Genomic DNA, 23471 nt, shown 5'->3' on the forward strand with positions numbered 1-23471 from the left:
CACCTTTTCTTACTTATTGGGATTTGCATAAGTCGCAAAAATTTACTACACTGGTAATGAAAAGTGTGACCGGTAGATGTCAGTCACACATAAGAGATATTTGTGGACTGAAGTAAACAACGGCAACACTTCAAAACTTTCGTTGAGAATATAGAACATTACAGACGGCAATCAAAAATCTGTCAGAATGTTTCAGTACGACTTTGGTAAGCTACAAAGCCGCATCGCTTGATGGTACGCGGAGCATTACGGCGACCATAGTCAGACGTACTGTGCTTCAACATATGGTTTTATTATGGTGTGTGTATGAGGACCCAAAATGGCACCTATTAGGAAAAATTATACAAAACCAACTTTTCTTACTTATTGGGATTTGCATAAGTCGCAAAAAATTGCTACACTGGTAATGATAAGTGTGACCAGTAGATGTCAGTCATACATAAGAGATATGTGTGGACTGAAGTAAACAAGACCAACACTTTAAATCTTTCATTGAGAATATAGAACATTACAGACAGCAATCAAAAATCTGTCAGAATGTTTTATCACAACTTTTGTAAGCCACGAAGCCGCACCGCTTGAGGGAATGCGGAGCATTATGGCTACCATAGTCAGACGTACTGTGCTTCAAAGTACGGTTTTATTATGGTATATGTATGAGGACCCAAAATGGCACCTATCAGGAGAAATTATACAAAACCAACTTTTCTTACTTATTGGGATTTGCATAAGTCGCAAAAATTTACTACACTGGTAATGAAAAGTGTGACCGGTAGATGTCAGTCACACATAAGAGATATTTGTGGACTGAAGTAAACAACGGCAACACTTCAAATCTTTCGTTGAGAATATAGAACATTACAGACGGCAATCAAAAATCTGTCAGAATGTTTCAGTACGACTTTGGTAAGCTACAAAGCCGCATCGCTTGATGGTACGCGGAGCATTACGGCGACCATAGTCAGACGTACTGTGCTTCAACATATGGTTTTATTATGGTGTGTGTATGAGGACCCAAAATGGCACCTATTAGGAGAAATTATACAAAACCAACTTTTCTTACTTATTGGGATTTGCATAAGTCGCAAAAAATTGCTACACTGGTAATGATAAGTGTGACCAGTAGATGTCAGTCATACATAAGAGATATGTGTGGACTGAAGTAAACAAGACCAACACTTTAAATCTTTCATTGAGAATATAGAACATTACAGACAGCAATCAAAAATCTGTCAGAATGTTTTATCACAACTTTTGTAAGCCACGAAGCCGCACCGCTTGAGGGAACGCGGAGCATTACGGCTACCATAGTCAGACGTACTGTGCTTCAAAGTACGGTTTTATTATGGTATGTCTATGAGGACCCAAAATGGCACCTATCAGGAGAAATTATACAAAACCAACTTTTCTTACTTACTGGGATTTGCATAAGTCGCAAAACCTTGCTACACTGGTAATGAAAAATGTGACCGGTAGATGTCAGTCACACATAAGAGATAAGTGTGGACTGAAGTAAACAACAGCAACACTTCAAATCTTTCGTTGAGAATATAGAACATTACAGACGGCAATCAAAAATCTGTCAGAATGTTTCAGTACGACTTTGGTAAGCTACAAAGCCGCACCGCTTGATGGTACGCGGAGCATTACGGCGACCATAGTCAGACGTACTATGCTTCAACACACGGTTTTATTATGGTGTGTGTATGAGGACCCAAAATGGCACCTATTAGGAGAAATTATACAAAACCAACTTTTCTTACTTATTGGGATTTGCATAAGTCGCAAAAAATTGCTACACTGGTAATGATAAGTGTGACCAGTAGATGTCTGTCATACATCAGAGATATGTGTGGACTGAAGTAAACAAGACCAACACTTTAAATCTTTCATTGAGAATATCTATATTCTCAATCCAGACGTACTGTGCTTCAACATACGGTACTATAAGGACCGCAAAATGGCAACAATTAGGAGATATTATCTGACGTTTTGCAATATTTTACAAAACCAACTTTTCTCAACTAATGGTACCTTCTGATGTGTATTTGGCATCTGCATAAGTCCCGAAAATTTGCGCGCTTGCGCCATTGTTGTCATGATCCGTGGTCTAGATCATGTTTTGTTTAGTTATGTTCTGTTAGGTTTGGACTACCATTAGTTCCTGTTTTTGTGCACCCTTTTTTTTTTTAGTTTCCATGACGACTCATTAGTTTCACCTGCCTCATGTGTTCGGATCACACACCTGCTCTAATCAGAGACTATTATTTAAGCCTGTTTTGCCAGTTAGTCGTCCTGGCGACACTACTCTGTATTTGCTCCTTTCATAATTAGTTTACGCTGCTCTGTTCATGCCACAGTTCATGCTGCTCGTTTTCATGCCAAGTAAATTTTGTTTATTCATGCCACAGTTTAGTGAGTTTTTTTTTCTTGTCCATAGTTCTGTCTAAGTCAGACCTGGGCAAATTAAGGCCCAGGGGCCACATGCGGCCCGTTAAGCTTTTCAATCTGGCCCACCGGACATTCCCGAATATTTTTTTTTTAGGTCTTTAAGATGGAAACTGTAGCTGCCATTATGATGTGCACTCATATTTTCTAATTACCGTTAGTCTTAAACCATACAAAGTATTTCAATTGTTTGGAATCTGCGCTTTTGCATGATATACCAGTTACTATGGTAATCTAATTAGTTACTATGGTGATCTAATCAGTTACCATGGTCATCTAATTAGTTACTATGGTAATCTAATTAGTTACCATGGTCATCTAATTAGTTACTATGGTAATCTACGTCACAGCAGCTCAGACGAGCCGCCAAGCAGTGTGGGCGGGAAGCATTTCCACAGACGCGGAAGGAGATTTTCACAACAAAGTTCTAAAGCTTAGTGATATATCAGATATATCAGATTGTAGGTGGGTTTATTTTGTACCGTTCGCGTTCATATTTCACTGTTTGTTGCATTTTTGTTGCGTTTCACTTGATTGTAAAATATGTCGATCGAGGGTGTGGGACATTCATATTTTGTCAATATTCAGTGTTTTATCGTTCATAGAAAAATTTAAAATTACATTACATTTTCTGAGGCGGTCTGTCATAACGTTTTAGCATTCAATCAGACATTATTGTGAGATTTTGTCTAAGTGTTCCTAAAAATAGATATACCGGTCCCCACATACATTTTTTTCTCTATATGTGGCCCTCAAGTCAAAATAATTGCCCAGGTCTGCGCTAGAGAATGAGGAGTGCTTGAAACTCCGCATGTCAACATCTCCGGCCAGTGCCACACCCAACAAAATGCCGAAGCAACACCGTTTGAAAAAAATGGTAAAATATGTCGATCGAAAAGGTGCGTGACATTCATATTCAGTGTTTTATCATTCATAGAAAAATGTAAGATTCCATTACGTTTTTTAAGCCGGTCCGTCGTAACGTTTTTAGCATTTAATTTATTGTGAAGTTTTGTATTAGTGTTCCTAAAAATAGATATACCGGCCCCCAGACACATTTTTATCTCTAAATGTGGCCCTCAAGTTAAAATAATTGCCCAGGCCTTGTCTTAGTTGTGTTTCCGGCTTGTGCGCCTTTTTGTTTGTTCCTATTTTAAAAGTGATTATTAAAAATGTTCCTACCTTCACGCTTAGTCCAGAGTAGTCAGGACAATTGTAGTCAATACAAAGTAGGATAGAGTTCTAACTTTTATCTGTCACTAGGCTCGCTGGGGAAGCGCTAAAAACTACCGGTATAAATGTCGAAGTGGAGGCACGCAGATAACGGCACATCTTAAAGAGACAGTCAGAAAGGGGCTTGAAGATGGTCCTGTAAAACAATGGTCCCCAACCTTTTTGCATCCGCGGACCGGTCAACGCTTAATAATTTGTCCCGCGGCCCGGGGGGGGGGTGTCCTTTTTTTTTTTTTTTCTTCTTTGTCATGAAAAAGGGACGTTTTTGTCATGAAAAAGGGAGTTTTTTGTGGTTGGTGCACTATTTGTAAGTGTATATTGTGTTTTTTATGTTGATTTAATTAAAAAAAAAAATATATATATATATATTTTTTTTTTAAATTTAAATTTTTTTTTTTTTTTAATAAAAAATTATTCTGCGGCCTGGTACCAATCGGTGGTTGGGGACCACTGCCGTAAAACGTAATTTATGCAACATTTTGACCAAAGATCCATCAATCCATGTTATGTAGACCACAAAGAAGTAGGAAAAAATCATTATAGGACTATTTAGTTTTCCTTATTACCTGGTGCGCCTTTCATATGAAAATAGACCCGAATAGACCGGCTCATCGGCAGTGCGCCTTATAATCCGGTGCACCCTATGGTCTGAAAAATAAAGTAAATTATTGTTTTGTGGTGGTGTGAGAAGCCATTGTTGTGAAATGGCAGCCATGTTTCTGCCATGGACTTTGAGTAATAGGTCTGAGGATATGATTTATTATTATTATTATTATTATTTTTATTATGTCAGTTGTTGTACACATATCTTATAAGTTCTACAAACCTTGTTTCCATATGAGTTGGGAAATTGTGTTGGATGTAAATATAAACGGAATACAATGATTTGCAAATCCTTTTCAACCCATATTCAGTTGAATGCACTATAAAAACATATATATTTGATGTTCAAACTCATAAACTTGTTTTTTTTTTGCAAATAATAATTAACTTAGAATTTCTTGGCTGCAACATGTACCAAAGTAGTTGGGAAAGGGCATGTTCACCACTGTGTTACATCACCATTTCTTTTAACAACACTCAATAAACGTTTGGGAACTGAGGAAGCTAATGTTTAAAGCTTTGAAAGTGGAAATCTTTACCATCCTTGTTTTATGTAGAGCTTCAGTCGTTCAACAGTCCGGGGTCTCCGCTGTTGTATTTTACGCTTCATAATGCGCCACACATTTTTGATGTGAGACAGGTCTGGACTGCAGGCGGGTCAGGAAAGTACCCAGACTCTTTTTTTACGAAGCCACGCTGTTGTAACATGTGCTGAATGTGGCTCGGCATTGTCTTGCTGAAATAAGCAGGGGCGTCCATGAAAAAGACAGCGCTTAGATGGCAGCATATGTTGTTCCAAACCTGTATGTACCTTTCAGCATTAATGGTGCCTTCACAGATGTGTAAGTTACCCGTGCCTTGGGCACTAATGCACCCCCATACCATCACAGATGCTGGCTTTTGAACTTTGCGTCGATAATAGTCTGGATAGTTCGCTTTCCCTTTGGTCCGAATGACACGATGTCGAATATTTCCCCCCAAAATTTGAAATGTGGACTCATCAGACCAAATAAACACTTTTCCACTTTGCATCAGTCCATCTTAGATGATCTCGGGACCAGAGAAGCCGGCGGCGTTTCTGGATGTTGTTGATAATTGGCTTCCGCTTTGCATAGCAGAGCTTTAATTTGCTTTTATAGATGTAGCGACCAACTGTATTTAGTGACAGTGGTTTTCTAAAGTGTTCCGGAGCCCATGTGGTGATATCCTTTATAGATTAATGCCGGTTTTTGATACAGTGCCGTCTGAGGGATCGAAGGTCACGGTCATTCAATGTTGGCTTCCGGCCATGCCGCTTACGTTGAGTGATTTCTCCAGATTCTCTGAACTTTTTGATGATTATATGGACCGTAGACGTTGAAATCCCTAAATTTCTTGCAATTGCACTTTGACAAACGTTGTTCTTTAACTGTTTGACTATTTTCTCACGCAGTTGTGGACAAAAGGGTGTACCTCGCCCAATCCTTTTTTGTGAAAGACTGAGCGTTTTTTGGGAAGATTTTTTTTTTTTTTACCCAATCATGGAACCCACCTGTTCCCAATTAGCCTGCACACCTGTGGGATGTTCCAAATAAGTGTTTGATGAGCATTCCTCATTTTTATTGCCACCTTTCCCAACTTTTTTGTCACGTGTTGCTGGCATCAAATTCTAAAGTTAATGATTATTTGCACAAAAAAAATGTTTATCAGTTTGAACATCAAATATGTTGTCTTTGTAGCATATTCAACTGAATATGGGTTGAAAATGATTTGCAAATCATTGTATTTTGTTTATATTTACATCTAACACAATTTCCCAACTCATATGGAAACAGGGTTTGTAGTTAACTTTTACTTCTGTGGTTTTGGGACAAGAACCGGACATTGTGGCCCTGGACTGGAATGCCATACCGTATATACATAGACTTGTTTTTTTGTTAAATAAGTCATATTGCCTCATCTGTGTTTGGTGCTCATATAGAATGAAGTTATTGACCTTGTGATGTGTGACGGCTCAAGATGAATTCAGCTCAGCAATGAGTCCCTTGGGAATGTGTGTGTGAACTCATGACCTTCCCTCTTTGTGCGATTTGGTCATGGGGGAGGAGTGGTGGGCAGATCGCGGACCACCTCACACCTAAATGACTTCCCCAGGATTGAACGCAGGTCCTGCGCATAGTAGGTGCTGTTGTCGGGTGAAATTCCGGACTACAAGTCGCTACTTTTTTTTTTTTTTTACTTTGAACCCTGCGGCCTAATTTGGGTGATGTGCATCGGTTGGGGACATCTCTGCGCTGCTGACCCGTCTCCGTTCGGGATGGTCTCCGGCTGGCCCCACTATGGACTGGAGTCTCACTATTATGTTAGATCCACTATGGACTTGAATCTCACAATTATGTTAGATCCACTATGGACTGGACTCTCACTGTTATGTTGGATCCACTATGGACTGGACTCTCTCTATAATGTTAGATCCACTATGGACTGGACTCTCACTATTATGTTTGATCCACTATGGACTGGACTCTCACTATTATGTTAAATTCACTATGGACTTGACTCTCACAATTATGTTGGATCCACTATGGACTGGAGTCTCACAATGTTATGTTAGATCCAATATGGACTGGACTCTCACTATATTGTTAGATCCACTATGGACTGGACTCTCACTATTATGTTAGATCCACTATGGACTTGACTCTCACTATTGTGTTATATCCACTATGGACTGGACTCTCACTATTATGCTGGATCCACTATGGACTGGACTCTCACACTATTATGTTAGATCCACTATGGACTGGACTCTCACACTATTATGTTAAATCCACTATGGACTGGACTCTCACTATTATGTTAGATCCACTATGGACTGGACTCTCACTATTGTGTTGTATCCACTATGGACTGGACTCTCACACTATTATGTTAAATCCACTATGGACTGGACTCTCACTATTATGTTAGATCCACTATGGACTGAACTTTCACTATTATGTTGGATCCACTATGGACTGGACTCTCACTATTTTGTTAGATCCACTATGGACTTGACTCTCACAATTATGTTAGATCCACAATGGACTGGAGTCTCACAATGTTATGTTAGATCCAATATGGACTGGACTCTCACTATATTGTTAGATCCACTATGGACTGGACTCTCACTTTTATGTTAGATCCACTATGGACTTGACTTTCACAATTATGTTATATCCACTATGGACTGGACTCTCACTATTGTGTTATATCCAATATGGACTGGACTCTCACACTATTATGTTAAATCCACTATGGACTGGACTCTCACTATTATGTTAGATCCACTATGGACCTGGACTTTCACTATTATGTTTGATCCACTATGGACTGGACACTCACTATTATGTTAGATCCACTATGGACTGGACTTTCACTATTATGTTTGATCCACTATGGACTGGACTCTCACTATTTTGTTAGATCCACTATGGACTTGACTCTCACAATTATGATAGATCCACTATGGACTGGACTCTCACAATGTTATGTTAGATCCAATATGGACTGAACTCACACTATATTGTTAGATCCACTAAGGACTGGACTCTCACTATTATGCTGGATCCACTATGGACTGGACTCTCACACTATTATGTTAGATCCACTATGGACTGGACTCTCACACTATTATGTTAAATCTACCATGGACTGGACTCTCACTATTATGTTAGATCCACTATGGACTGGACTCTCACTATTATGTTAAATCCACTATGGACTGGACTCTCACTATTATGTTAAATCCACTATGTACTGGACTCTCACTATTATGTTTGATCCACTATGGACTGGACTCTCACTATTTTGTTAGATCCACTATGGACTTGACTTTCGCAATTATGTTGGATCCACTATGGACTGGAGTCTCACAATATTATGTTGGATCCACTATGGACTGGACTCTCACTATTATGTTGGATCCACTATGGACTGAACTCTCACTATTATGTTGGATCCACTATGGACTGGAGTCTCACAATAATATGTTAGATCCACTATGGACTGGACTCTCACTTTTATGTTAGATCCACTATGGACTAAACTCTTACACTATTATGTTAGATCCACTGTGATCTGGACTCTCACTAGTATGTTAGATCCACTATGGACTAGATTCTCACTATTATGTTAGATCCACTATGGACTTGACTCTCCCAATTATGTTAGATCCTTTATGGACTGGACTCTCACAATATTATGTTAGATCCACTATGGACTGGACTCTCACTATTATGTTAGATCCACTATGGACTGGACTCTCACTATTATGTTGGATCCACTATGGACTTGACTCTCACTATTATGTTAGATCCACTATGGACTGGACTGTCACTATTATATTAGATCCACTATGGACTGGACTGTCACTATTATGTTAGATCCACTATGGACTGGACTCTCACTATTATGTTGGATCCATTATGGGCTGGACTCTCACTATTATGTGAGAGCCACAATGGACTGGACTCTCACTATTATGTAGGATCCACTATGGACTAGACTCTCACTATTATGTTAGATCCACTATGGACTAGACTCTCACTATTATGTTGGATCCACTATGGACTGGACTCTCACTATTATGTTAGATCCACTATGGACTGGACTTTCACAATTTTATGTTAGACCCACTCGAAGTCCATTGCATCTGGTCTCCCCTAGAGGGGGTGGGGGGATCACCCACATCTGCCGTCCTCTCCAAGGTTTCTAATAGTCATTCACATTGACGTCCCACTGGGTTGTGAGTTTCTCCTTGCCCTTTTGTGGGCTCCGAACCGAGAATGTCGTTGTGGCTTGTGCAGCCCTTTGAGACACCTGTGACATTGATTGAATTTACGTATTTCGCTGACATCAAATAATAAAAAGAATAACATTTAAGAGGGTGTTTTGTTTTTAAAACCGTGCCATCTTTTGGACAAATTGTCTCACTGCAAGTGCTGCAGTGTCCTTACAATTATTGGTAGTGCGTTGTTTTATTAAATGTTTTATGCTTTTCTGTTTTCTAGCCCTTTATAATTTTCTACTCGTTCAGATTATTCACTCATCACTCCAAGCAACGTTTGTAAGTGTTACAATATAACTAAAACCATTCTTACTTATCAATTAATCAATCACTCAATCAATCAAAGTTGATTGATATATCCCTCAATCACGAGTGTCTCAAAGGGCTGCACAAGCCGCAACGACATCCTCGGCCACATCAGTGCAAGAAAAAACTCAACCCCTTTGGGCGTAATGAGAAACCTTGGAGAGGACCGGTGCAATGGATGCCGAGTGGATACGATTCATAAAACCCTTCCATGTGTGATGTTTGAGGACTGTTTTCATGCATGTTTTTACGTTCTATTTTAATGTAATGACACTTGTTTGGTTAGTGTTAGCTAATATGCTAACACGTTTACAAGTGTCTGTGTAGTTTTAGCAACTGTCAATGGCATTCTTTTTCTATTGTTTCATTTCTCACAAATTCCTCTGTAAATTCACCAAAAATTCACCTGGATTTATTGAGTCGGTTTCGCTGATTGGCATACTTGCCAACCTCGAGACCTCCAAATTCAGGAAATGGTGGGTCGGCGGGGTTTGGTTTTAGTGGGGGGGTGTATATTGTAGCGTCCTGGAAGAGTTAGTGCTGCAAGGGGTTCTGGGTATTTGTTCTGTTGTGTTACAGTGCGGGTGTTCTCCCGGAATGTGTTTGTCATTCTTGTTTGGTGTGGGTTCACAGTGTGGCGCATATTTGTAACAGTGTTAAATTTGTTTGTACGGCCGCCCTCAGTGTGACCTTGCATTCCCTTATGTGTGTATAAATGCCGCATGTATTATGTGACTTGGCCGGCACGCTGTTTCGATGTAGGTAAAGCGGACGTGACGACAGGTTTAGAGGACAGAACCTTTAAGACACGCCCCCAATATTGTTGTCCGGGTGGTAATCGGGAGAAATTCCGGAGAATGGTTGCCCCGGGGGATTTTCGGGAGGGGTACTGAAATTCGTGAGTCTCCCGGGAAATTTGTGAGGGTTGGCAAGTATGCTGATTGTAGAGCTAGCTTCCGCAGCTAGTGGGCCCATGACGATGACTTGTGTTTTGTTTGATCAGCCGTTTTACTGCCGCGTTACAGAAACCAATTGGAAACAATTAAGGTATGTAAATAAACATTTGCAGCATAAAATAACTCATTTCACAACATGCATATCCGCTTATAGTCCAGTGCGGCTAATATATGGAGAGAGAATAAAAAAAATATATATAGTGGGCGAAGTGAATTATATTTATATAGCGCTTTTCTCTAGTGACTCAAAGCGCTTTACATAGTGAAACCCAATATCTAAGCTACATTCAAACCAGTGTGGGTGGCACCGGGAGCAGGTGGGTAAATTGTCTTGCCCAAGGACACGACGGCAGCGACGAGGATGGCGGAAGCAGGGATCGAACATGCAACCCTGAAGTTGCTGACACAGCCACTCTACCAACCTAGCTATACCGCCCTACGGGTGCGGCTTTTATCCCGGTGGGCTCTAAAGTCCGAAAAATACGGTACGTTCCACGCGCCATGTTGTCAGGCTCTAACAAAACCTTTGTTGTGGTTATGGTGTTGCATTTGCCGCTCATGTGCATACTTGCCAACCTTGAGACCTCCGAATTCGGAGGATGGGGGGAGGGTGTTGAGTGTTGGGTTGGGGTGGGCAGGACGTCGGGCGGGCGGGAAAGGAGTATATTTACAGCTAGAATTACCTGAAATTCAAGTATTTCTTATATATATATATATATATATATATATATATATATATATATATATATATATATATATATATTTATATATATATTGTCCAGGGTGTACACCGCCTTCTGCCCGAATGGAGCTGAGATAGGCTCCAGTGACCGGGACAAGTTGTAGAAAATGGATGGATGGATGGATGTATATGTATGTATATATATATATATACATATATATATATATATATATATATATATATATATATATATATATGTATGTATGTATGTATGTAAAAGAAATACTTGAATTTCAGTGTTCATTTATTTACACCAGGGGCGCTCACACTTTTTCTGCAGGCGAGCTACTTTTCAATTGACCAAGTCGAGGAGATCTACCTCATTCCTATTTATAATTTATATTTATTTATTTATGAAAGAGACATTTTTCTTAACAAGTTAGTGGTGTTTAATGATAATACAAGCATGTTTAACACACATAGATTCCTTTCTTTCAGGAAGACAAGAATATAAGTTGGTGTATTTGATTCTGATGACTTGCATTGATTGGAATTAGACACTGGTGCTGATAACATCCGCATTTTCATCCATCCATCCATTTCTACTGCTTATTCCCTTAAATGGAGGGAAAAAAAAGTCCTCCTTTCTGTCCAATACCACATGAAAGTGGTTGGATTTGGCATCTCATTTGTCCAACTTGCATACTCGTTTTTAAACACTTTGTCATGAGAGTAGCATATGTGTGTGGCCCTTTAATGTCTGGCAGCAGGTGAGTGACGTCAGTGAGTGTGCGGGTGGGCAAGCAAGTGAGAAAGCGGTCGCTGAGTGCGGGGGAGAAATACATTGGCATCAAACTCCGTAGCTTGCTAGCTTGTGCACGCTAGCTTTCTGAGACTCTTATTTTGTTAGCACAGGCATGATGAAACGGGTCTTTTATGGTGAAGACAGAAACTGTGCAGTCGGTCTTTAGAGTTTTGACAGTAGGTACGGAGTCTCTAGAAATAAAATGTGTTTCTCTGCATCCGCCCTGTGAGTGAATTTTTTTCTTAAATATGAGCTCGCAGCAGCCAGCGTCATCTCACAAGATCCTCGGGTGCCGAGAATGTCAAACAACTGACGAAAGTGAAGTCTTGGTATGATTGATGATTGCTCATTTTTATGTCTATTTTTTAACGCCCGGCTTGAGATCGACTGACACACCCTCCGAGATCCACCAGTCGATCGCGATCGACGTAATGCCCACCCCTGATTTACACATATACACACACATAACACTCGACTTATTGTTGTATTTGAAAGTTCAATGCTTTGCAGCCAATAGCACAGTCATTGAAATGTGTTTGTCATTATTGTTTGGTTTCGTGTTTTCCGGCGATGCCGCTTACGTGGAGTGATTTCTCCAGATTCTCTGAACCTTTTGATGATTATATGGACCGTAGATGTTGAAATCCCAAAATTTCTTGCATTGCACTTTGAGAAACACTGTTCTTAAACTGTTTGAGTATTTGCTCAGGCAGTTGTGGACAAAGGGGCGTACCTTGCCCAATTCTTTCTCGGAAAGACTGAGCATTTTTTGGGAAGCTGTTTTTATACCCAATCATGGCACCCACCTGTTCCCAATTAGCCTTCACACCCGTGGGATGTTCCAAATAAGTGCTTGATGAGCATCCCTCAACTTTATCAGTATTTATTGCCACATTTCCCAACTTATTTGTCACGTGTTGCTGACATCAAATTCTAAAGTTAATGATTATTTGCAACAACAAAAAAATGTTTATCAGTTTGAACATGGGCTTCACGGTGGCAGAGGGGTTAGTGCGTCTGCCTCACAATACGAAGGTCCTGCAGTCCTGGGTTCAAATCCAGGCTCGGGATCTTTCTGTGTGGAGTTTGCATGTTCTCCCCGTGAATGCGTGGGTTCCCTCCGGGTACTCCGGCTTCCTCCCACTTCCAAAGACATGCACCTGGGGATAGGTTGATTGGCAACACTAAAATTGGCCCTAGTGTGTGAATGTTGTCTGTCTATCTGTGTTGGCCCTGCGATGAGGTGGGGACTTGTCCAGGGTGTACCCCGCCTTCCGCCCGATTGTAGCTGAGATAGGCGCCAGCGCCCCCCGCGACCCCGAACGGGAATAAGCGGCAGAAAATGGATGGATGGATGGGTTTGAACATCAAATATGTTGTCTTTGTAGCATATTCAACTGAATACGGGTTGAAAATGATTTGCAAATCATTGTATTCCGTTTATATTTACTGTACATCTAACACAATTTCCCAACTCATATGGAAACGGGGTTTGCACATCTAATTATACAATTTTGGGATTAAGAACGATTTCGGCTGCAATGATCATACCTCAGGGAAGCCGTTTTTCAGGGATCAAAAAGCAGGATGCAGGACGATGCCTCAACGTGTTTTTGTGGCTTCGCTGACTTTACCCATGCAAACCCCGCAGGGATCATTCACAAAGTTAAAGTCCTCCCTGCCCGTCAGCCTGACTGCATCGAGGCCAGGAAGGTAAGCCAGGGTGGTGCGAGGACCATTGGTCAGTCTCCCATTGAGGCCAACAAGGCACCGCTTTCAGTGCAACACTTCACCCTACCCCCCGCCCCTCCGGCAGCAGTGGGGGTCAACACAACACGCGTAACGACAGCAAAAACACATCTGACGGCACTTACAAGCATCGACCAGATATTTACCTTGCCAGCGCACACATTAGATGTGTTTTCTGTCGCTGTTTTACCCGAACAGCCCGTGACAGCGTGTCTCTTTGACTTCCTCAAAACTTGCACAAGTTCTGATGTCATGCTCAAAAACGCAAATAGGACACAAAGAATCGGTCTATGTTGTTGAAGCTGAGCTGTCAGCATTTTCGCAAACGTGCAATTGGATTCTCTAATAGAGTCTGTGTTGGCATGTCTTTGACGTGGGGTTCTTCTAATGGCCTGCGGTGTTGACTGGACGGGAGAGAACATGTGTTTTTCCTGCGTCATGTCCTACAAAAGTGATTGTTTATATGAACTGATGTTGGCTCCGTGGAACTAACAACCAAACGGGGTTAGCTGGAGAATGCTTTTGGTTTACTCCGAGACACTAACAGCTCCAACTTCTTGTCAAGAGGAATTAATCCCTTTTGAAATGCAACTAATCGCAGCTTGACATTATTTTTATGTTTTGGCGGAAATAGCGATACTGGATGAAATCCATCTCCAGTCCAGACTTTCCTCTCCCCAGCCACTTCGTCCAGGTCCTCCCGGGGGATCCCGAGGCGTTCCCAGTCCAGCCGGGAGACAAAGTCTTCCCATTGTGTCCTGGGTCTTCCCCGTGGTCTCTGACTGGTTGGACGTGCACTAAACACTTTCCTCGGGAAGCGTTCGGGTGGCATCCTGACCAGATGCCCGAACCACCTCATCTGGCTCCTCTCGATGTGGAGGAGCAGCGGCTTTACTTTGAGCTCCTCCCGGGTGGCAGAGCTTCTCACCCTATCTCGGAGGAAACTCATTTCGGCCGCTTGTACCTGTAATCTTGTCCTTTTGGTCATAACCCAAAGCTCATGACCATAGGTGAGGATGGGAACGTAGATCGACCGGTAAATTGAGAGCTTTGCCTCCCGGCTCAGCTCCTTCTTCACCTCAACGGATCGATACAGCATCCGCATTATGAAGACGCCGCACCGATCTCCTGATCCACTCTTCCCTCACTCGTAAACAAGACTCCTAGGTACTTGAACTCCTCCACTTTGTGCAGGGTCTCCTTCCCAACCCGGAGATGGCACTCCACCCTTTTCCGGGCGAGAACTGTGGACTCGGACTTGGAGGTGCTGGTTCTCATCTCCCATCTCCAGTAGAAGAAGTTATGTGAAGAATCCAGAGCAGAAAACATCTACATACTATATGTTTAGTCCTGCATCAGCTTTATTGGGAAAAACTTGATAGCCGATAAGCACACATAAATATTTTACACAGAAGCCACTAGACTTGCAACAAGAGTGTAGGGTCCTCTGATGAAGCCTACTTGGATGAGAGAAGAAATAGCTTCTAAGACACACCACACAGTCCAGTGGTGATCGATTCAATGCCCTGAGAATGAATGAGAACATCTTCCTTATGTGTTAGCTCCTAAAATAAAAATGTTGCTATAACTCGGTTAATTTGCAGGATGTATATGGGGAGTTGTTTGCAGTTTCTGGATATTTTTCTAGAAAGACATACTGTAGGCGAAAAAGGTGAATCCACATTACCCATATTGTTAGCTGCCTTGTGCTAGCAAGTTTTCACTATCTACAGTGCAGAAAAACAGGAAAAGATGTGTGCTGATGTGCAAGACAAAACCCCACATCTTTTCCTGTTTTTGTGCACTGTAGATAGTTAAAACCTGCTCGCACGAGGTTTCCCCTGCCCCCTGGACTGTTTGGTTTGGTTTCATCTCTCATACAAGTAGGCCTCATCAGAGCTCTCTACCCTCTTGTTGCAAGTCTTGTGGTTTCTGTGTAAAATGTTTATGTGTGGTTATTGGCTATCTGCGTAGTGCGTACAATATCACAACAAATTGTAATCATCTGGTTATTATCAGTATTATCAGAAAACAAAGACTAAAACAAACTACAACCAACACTGTCAATGTTTATACTGGTGAAAATAAGTAAGGGCTGCTTAGCAGCCTAATGTACACCCAAAACTAAAGAGGAGATATTTTTACCAATGTATGCCAATAGGCTACTGTTTAAAACCTTTCAGATTGCCATATAACTTGGTAGATGTAGTCCACAATATGCAAAAATGAATTAGGAATTATTGTATCGTGTGATTTGACAGCCGTGCTAATGTTGGAACCCATTTCCTCAGCGTATGAGCATATTGAGACGGAAATAGGCTGACACGACCCATATCCACATTGGTTTTATTTGTCGAAAATGTATTTTGCACTGTCAGTTCCAATATACATGGACATACAGGCTAATGGGCGTATATATCCACCGTTAGCCTGTATGTTGGTGTGTCATTGACTGGGCTAGCATTCAGAGCATTACAATAGGAGCGTAGCACATTGCACTAAGCATTTGTTGCAGGAACATACTAGCTTTGTTAGAAAAGATCATAGACTGTATTGGACTATTACAAGTAATAAGAAAACGTAAATGCCTGACTTACCTGTCATGTATGAAATTAGCAAGTTTGGCGTCAGATGAAAAAAATCTTCTCTGCCTTCAATAGTCTCCAACTTTCAAAGGTATTTCCGATACAAATCCTCGTTTTGTTCCTGGCTTTATTATCAACAAGGTGAGAATCGTAAAAAGGCCTTTTAGATTGACTAAGGCCTGACATGTTTAGTAAGTTTACCAGTGGCAGTAGCCAGACGAAGAGGGCGGTGCGTAACAGGCAACCTGGATGTAACACACTCACAGACTTTCGAATTGTTCAAACGATGGAGGGCGGGGCATCGAAATGAAAGCAATAAAAAAGATTTCTGGGCTGTAAATCTAAATATTAAAATGAGCATATCCCGAATGAACTACTGCTATCAGTTATAAAGATATTGGAAAAGAACATGATTTATTAATGCCTTTTGACATATCAGGACCATTTAATGTTGACTGACATGAAATTATTACATATGGCTCCTTTTAAAAAGAAGCTTTTATCACATTCCTATGCTTACGTCTGGAGAGGGGGACGCGGCTGAACAGAAGAGTGAACACTGCAATCAACCGATCAGACTGGACAGGCTATGAAAAACTTTGTTCGCTGAGACGTTTTTAGATTCGTTATTTGGATTATCCAGGGTGTCAAACCTGTATGCGTCCACTCAGACTTCTGGTAGGGATTCCTACATTCAATCACGGCTGTTTTCTCTTTGTACCGAGTAAGAGGCCTTTTATCCTGTGACTCAGAGTATTTCTCTATCGTACCATGTTACTTTCCACTGGATAGATCGGAAATATTGCGAGTAGCGCTACGATAAACCGATTGCTGCAATCAACCGATTAGACTTGACAAACTATCAAACACTTTGTGCGCTGAGACATCCTTAGATTGGTTATTTGGATTTTCCAGGGTGTCAAACCTGGGTCGGATCATTTTCGACGTTGCATGACTCCAGTCTTCATGACACGATGTCCACTGGGTTTTTACAGATTAACACCACCGTCATGAACACGTCCACAAACAAACCGGTCTTAGCTTTTTGGAGTCTCATAATTTTCTTCAGAGTGTAAAAATGGGCTTGGTTGAAAAATAAAATAGTTCACCAAGTTCAGGTATTAAACATCGGGGAAGATGTTGTGATCTGTTCTCCACTCAGATTTGTTGTAGGGATTCCTACATCCAATCACGGCTGCTTTCTTTTCGTACCGAGTAAGGGGGCCTTCTATCCTATGACTCGGAGTACTTCTCTATCGTACCATGTTACTTTCCACTGGATATATCGGAAATGTTGCGAATAGCGCTACGATGAACCAATTGCTGCAATCAACCGATTAGACTTGACAAGCTATCAAAAATTGTGTGCGCTGAGACATCCTTAGATTAGTTATTTGGATTTTCCAGGGTGTCAAACCTGGGTCGGATCATTTCCGAGGTTGCATGACTCCAGTCTTCATGACACGATGTCCACTGGGTTTTTACAGATAAACACAAACGTCATGAACACGTCCACAAACAAACCGGTCGTAGCCTTTTGGACTCTCATCATTTTTTTCAAAGTGCAAAAATAGGCTTGGTTGAAAAATGAAATACATCACCAAGTCCAGGTATGAAACATCGGGGAAGATGTCGTGATCTGTTCCTCATTCAGACTTCTGGTAGGGATTCCTACATACAATCACGGCTGTTTTCTCTTCGCACCGAGTAAGGGACCTTCTATCCTGTGACTCGGAGTATTTCTCTCTCGTACCATGTTACTTTCCACTGGATAGATCGGAAATATTGTGAGTAGCGCTACGATGAACCAACTTGACAGGCTATGGAAAACTTTGTGCGCTGAGACGTCCTTAGATTGGTTATTTGGATTTTCCGGGGTGTCAAACCTGGGTCAGATTATTTCCGAAGTTGCATGACTCCAGTCTTCATGACACGATGTCCACTGGGTTTTTACATATAAACACAAACGTCATGAACACGTCCACAAACAAACCGGTCGTAACTTTTTGGACTCTCATCATTTTCTTCAAAGTCTAAAAATGGGCTTGGTTGAAAAATGAAATAGATCACCAAGTCCAGGTATGAAACATCGGGGAAGATGTTGTGATCTGTTCTCCACTCAGACTTTGGGTGGGGATTCCTACATTCGATCACGGCTGTTTTCTCTTCGTACCGAGTAAGGGACCTTCTATCCTGTGACTCGGAGTATTTCTCTCTCGTACCATGTTACTTTCCACTGGATAGATCGGAAATATTGCGAGTAGCGCTACGATAAACCGATTACTGCAATCAACCGATTAGACTTGACAAGCTATAAAAAACTTTGTGCGCTTAGACGTCCTTAGATTGGTTATTTAGATATTCCAAGGTGTCAAACCTGGGTCGGATCATTTCCGAGGTTGCATGACTCCAGTCTTCATGACACGATGTCCACTGGGTTTTTACAGATTAACACAAACGTCATGAACACGTCCACAAACAAACCGGTCGTAGCTTTTGGGAGTCTCATAATTTTCTTCAGAGTGTAAAAATGGGCCTGGTTGAAAAATGAAATAGTTCACCAAGTTCAGGTATTAAACATCGGGGAAGATGTTGTGATCTGTTCTCCACTCAGACTTCTGGTAGGGATTCCTACATCCAATTACAGCTGTTTTCTCTTTGTACCGAGTAAGAGGCCTTTTATCCTCTGACTTGAGTATTTCTCTATTGTACAATGTTACTTTCCACTGGATAGATCGGAAATATTGCGAGTAGCTCTACGATGAACAATGAATCTCGATAAACAGAGCTTCCGGCAACAGAAGCCCTATATACTATTGTTGTTAACCAAAGTTACGTGAAGTTGCTAGGTACTCTGTGAGCCCAAGAAAAAAGGTAATGATTAAAATGATCAAAATACTCTAAAGTATTATATGTTTTCATGAATATGGTGATTATTTCATGGTTATATACCAGTCACTACATGTACGTAAAACATTCTTGGAGGTTTTTCAATTTTTTCAGTGGACTTTATAGGCTGAACAGGTAAATTTCCAATACCTGCATTGTTAACCGCCTTGTGGTAGCATTTTCACTACCTACAACGCACAGAAAAGGGAAAGAGCCGAGTTATTTTTTCACACAAGGATGGTAAATGATACCCTTGAGTAGACACAGACCTCGTACAACAAACAGTCTAGAGCAGTGGTTCTTAACCTTGTTGGAGGTACCGTACCCCATTAGTTTCTTATGCACATTTATCGAACCCTTCTTAGTGAAAAATAAAATGTTTTTTTTGCAAATTAAGGACAAAGTTGTGTTTTTGGTAACACTTTAGTATGGAGAACATATTCTAAGTAACAAAGACTTAATTTAGAGGATTTTGGATACTAGGGGAACATATTCTAAGTAACAAAGACTTCATTTAGAGTTATTTGGTTAGGGTTAGGGTTAGAAGGTTAGGGTTATAATGAGGCCATTAATAAGTACTTAATGATGACTGGTTAAGGGCCAATATGTTACTAATTTGCATGTTAATAAGCCACTAATTATTGGTGAATATGTTCCCTATACTATGTTTTTTTACTGGTGCACAAAATGAACTGTGCATGAAGATCACCTTGTTCAAAGAACTAAACCAACACAGTGCATAAACTCACAACAAATTACACACCTGCAGATCAGTGTGACTTATGCTGTTGCCGTATCCGTAATGCCCTAATAGGGAGAAGTTTTTATTGACACGATGAGTCGGGTGTGATTTGACCTCCGCCGAACCCCTGAGGCCGACTCACCGAACCCCTAGGGTTCGATCGAACATAGGTTAAGAACCACGGGTCTAGAGAGATATACCGTCTACTGTATCAGTATTAGAAAGCATTCATCTATTCGTTTCCCGATCTTTCCTGCTGTTGGGAGGTGAAGCTCCAAGGCCACAGAATGGTGCTGTGTTTTGACAGATGTGAGTTCCTCGCTGTTGGGAATGCTTCTGTCTCTCTCCGACATAAAGATGCAATGAGGCTATCTGTTTATGTAGGAAACCCTACCCTCCATATGCTAAGCCCTCATTCTTTTTCACCACCGGCATCTGCCAGGTTTTTTTCAATTCGGTGTGTTTGACCCACTTCTCTCTGTCTTTTTTTTTTAAATCTTGCTTTCTGTCACAGTCTGTGTCTGAGCAGACTAATTATTTAATATTAATGTAAATAATGATTGTGACATTAGAGACTTAGGGGTCCCCAACCTATTTACCACCAGGGACCATTTTAACGTATGTATTACAAACCCCGTTTCCATATGAGTTGGGAAATTGTGTTAGATGTAAATATAAACGGAATACAATGATTTGCAAATCATTTTGAAACCATATTCACTTAAATATGCTACAAAGACAACATATTTGATGTTCTAACTGATAAACATTTTTTTTTGCAAATAATCATTAACTTTAGAATTTGATGCCAGCAAAACCTGACAAAGAAGTTGGTAAAGGTGGCAATAATTACTAATAAAGTTGAGGAATGCTCATCAAACTATTATTTGGAACATCCCACAGGTGTGCAGGCTAATTGGGAACAGGTGGGTGCCATGATTGGGTATAAAAACAGCTTCCCAAAAAATGCTCAGTCTTTCACAAAAAAGGATGGGGCGAGGTACACCTCTTTGTTCACAACTGCGTGAGCAAATAGTCAAACAGTTTTAAAACAACGTTTATCAAAGTGCAATTGCAAGAAATTTAGGGATTTCAACATCTACTGTCCCTAATATCATCAAAAGGTTCAGGGAATTTGGAGAAATCACTCCACGTAAGCGGCATGGCCGGAAACCAACATTGAATGACCGTGACCTACGATCCTTCAGACGGCACTGTATCAAAAACCGACATCAATCTCTAAAGGATATCACTACATGGGCCCAGGAGCACTTCAGAAAACCACTGGCATTAAATACAGTTGGTCGCTACATCTGTAAGTGCAAGTTGAATCTCTACTATGCAAAATGAAAGCCATTTATCAACAACATCCACAAACGCCGCCGGCTTCTCTGGGCCCGAAATCATCTAAGATGGACTGATACAAAGTGGAAAAGTGTTCTGTGGTCTGATGATTCCACATTTCAAATTGTTTTTGTAAATATTCGACATTGTGTCATCCGGACCAAAGGGGAAGTGAACCATCCAGGCTGTGCATTAGTGCCCAAGGCATGGATAACTTACACATTTGTGAAGGTACCATTAATGCTGAACGGTACTAACAGGTTTTGGAACAGCATATGCTGCCATCTAAGCGCCGTCTTTTTCATGGACGCCCCTGCTTATTTCAGCAAGACAAGGCCAAGCCACATTCAGCACGTGTTACAACAGCGTGGCTTTGTAAAAAAAGAGTGCGGGTACTTTCCTGGCCCGCCTGCAGTCCAGAACTGTCTCCCATCGAAAATGTGTGGCGCATTATGAAGCGTAAAAAACTAAAGCGGAGACACCGGACTGTTGAACGACTGAATCTCTACATAAAACAAGAAGGGGAAATAATTCCACTTTCAAAGCTTCAATAATTTCCTCAGTTACGTTTATTGAGTGTTGTTAAAATGAAGTTGATGTAACACAGTGGTGAACATGCCCTTTCCCAACTACTTTGGCACGTTTCGCAGCCATGAAATTCTAAGTTATTTATTATTTTCCCCCCAAAAAATAAAGTTTATAAGTTTGAACATCAAATATCTTGTCTTTGTAGCATTTTCAACTGAATATGGGTTGAAAAGGATTTGCAAATCATTGTATTCCGTTTATATTTACATCTAACACAATTCCCCAACTCATATGAAAACAGGGTTTGTAATTTCACGGACCGGCTTTCCACGTGTAGCAGATGAAAAGAAACGCAAAAAAAATGACCATGGTCATTGATGTCAAAGGTGGGCAGCGAGCGCCCCCTAGAATGTAATATATCTGTTTTTTCAGCTGTGGTCCGTATAGGCCGCAGTGGTACTCAGTTGTAACACACTTTTCCACCACTTATGGCAGTAATGAATTGTTTTACGTGGACCCCGACTTAAACAAGTTGAAAAAGTTATTCGGGTGTTACCATTTAGTGGTCAATTGTACAGAATATGTACTCTACTGTGCAATCTACTAGTAAAAGTTGGAATAAATCAATCAAAATGACAATATCAGACGAACAGAAGAAGTCTGCCGCGAATGTCATAAAGACATTTCTTAATCGCAAAAATTATGACTATGTTTGTGAAGCTGTATTTTCATTTTCACTTTAATTTTATTGACAGTTTAGGTAAGAAACATACATTATTAATTTAGTTTTAATTAGTATGAATTTATTTTAGCACAACATAATGCATCTTGCATGTACATGTATTGTTTATTTGGTTAGTACTTATTTTTCTAATCAGTCTGACCTGAGCCCAAGATTTATTTGGTAAAATAATAATAATTTTTGTGATTAACACATGATTTTATATCATTTAGTTAGATATAATTTTTTGAATATGATCCAAATCAATAGTAAGATGACTAGTTCAGTGGTAATATTGGAGTGGCTGGACCACTATGTAGTGGTAAAGTTGTGTCCCGTTTTATATTGTCCATTAATGTGCATTGTCACTTGTAGGGTTGTACTGTATACCAGTACTATTATAGTACCGCGATACTAGTGAATCATATTCGGTACTATACCACCTCTAAAAAGTACTGGTTACCGGACGAGGAATAGCTAAACATGCTTCACTTCGCACCGTTGCTCACCGGCGTCACAAAGTACACAAACACCATTGGTGGATCTACACCTGACATCCACTGTAATGATACCAAGTACAGGAGCGTATCTATTCGATACTACTATGATTACATCGATATCTTTTATCGCCACAAAATCTTTTTTCCTTTTTTAAAAATTCAGATTATGTTTATAAACTCAGGAAAAACGTCCTGAGGACTTAAATTATGACCTGTAACTACTTGGTATCGGATCGATACCCAAATTTGTGGTACCAACCAAAACTAATGTAAAGCATCCAAACAACAGAAGAATAAGTGATTATTACATTTGAACAAAAGTGTACATAGAACTTGTTGAAAGAGATATTAACAGTAAATGAACAAGTAGATTTATAGTTCATTTTCTACCACTTGTCCTTAATAATTCAGACAAAATACATCCGAGCTAAATTAGGAGCCTTTGTTTATCAATCAATCAATGTTTATTTATATAGCCCTAAATCACAAATATCTCAAAGGACTGTACAAACCATTACGACTACGACATCCTCGGAAGAACCCACAAAAGGGCAAGGAAAACTCACACCCAGT

The 23471-nt window shown here is 40.6% G+C and overlaps 1 protein-coding gene across 1 annotated transcript in view; it reads left to right on the plus strand.

The window, feature by feature from the left end:
• The window catches only part of mdfi (MyoD family inhibitor), a 135736-nt gene that overhangs the window by 10805 nt on the left and 101460 nt on the right, over positions 1-23471 (plus strand). The window lies entirely within an intron of this gene.

The sequence above is a fragment of the Nerophis ophidion genome, linkage group LG16 (assembly GCF_033978795.1).
Source record: "Nerophis ophidion isolate RoL-2023_Sa linkage group LG16, RoL_Noph_v1.0, whole genome shotgun sequence".
Taxonomy (NCBI): domain Eukaryota; kingdom Metazoa; phylum Chordata; class Actinopteri; order Syngnathiformes; family Syngnathidae; genus Nerophis; species Nerophis ophidion.